Source organism: Aphanomyces astaci (genome assembly GCF_000520075.1).
Source record: "Aphanomyces astaci strain APO3 unplaced genomic scaffold supercont1.77, whole genome shotgun sequence".
Classification (NCBI taxonomy): Eukaryota; Oomycota; class Saprolegniomycetes; order Saprolegniales; family Verrucalvaceae; genus Aphanomyces; species Aphanomyces astaci.
The window spans coordinates 6,053-6,571 of NW_009798340.1; positions in this window are offsets into that span (position 1 = coordinate 6,053).

The following is a 519-nucleotide window of genomic DNA, read 5'->3' on the forward strand; positions in this document are numbered from 1 at the left end:
TGCCCCCCCTGTGCCGAATGGCACTGTGTATGGGGTTTTTTTCAGTCGACTGTGAGGTGACACGACACCACACGCCGTGCAGCGAACCGGTGGGGCATTCATGGGGAGTGAACCGGGGGAGGTCCGGGCCGGTTCGTTCATGTATCAGACCGTGTGGACCACGTTTTTCGACGGGGAGTTGTAACGTGTCACAATTGGTTAACTGTTTGGTATATCTTGCATGTATTGCTGTATTTATATGATTTGATGTCTGCCAGTGGAGGGGCAACCTCCTCTGGACCGGCGTGGTATTGTTTATATATTGTAGCAGCGCATTGACAGCTTCCCTTTTGCCCCGGGGCGCATGACGCTTTGTGAGGAGCATGAGGTTGTCACAGTTGTGGGGGCTCCTGGTTTGCCCCTGAGGTAGATTTGGACGTGATAGCAGGCAGGTTGGTGCATATTATATATATTTGTGATTGGTGTTTACAGTTGATTCATTTGGTCCATGCTAACTTTGGTTGCTCTGTAGGAGGCGCA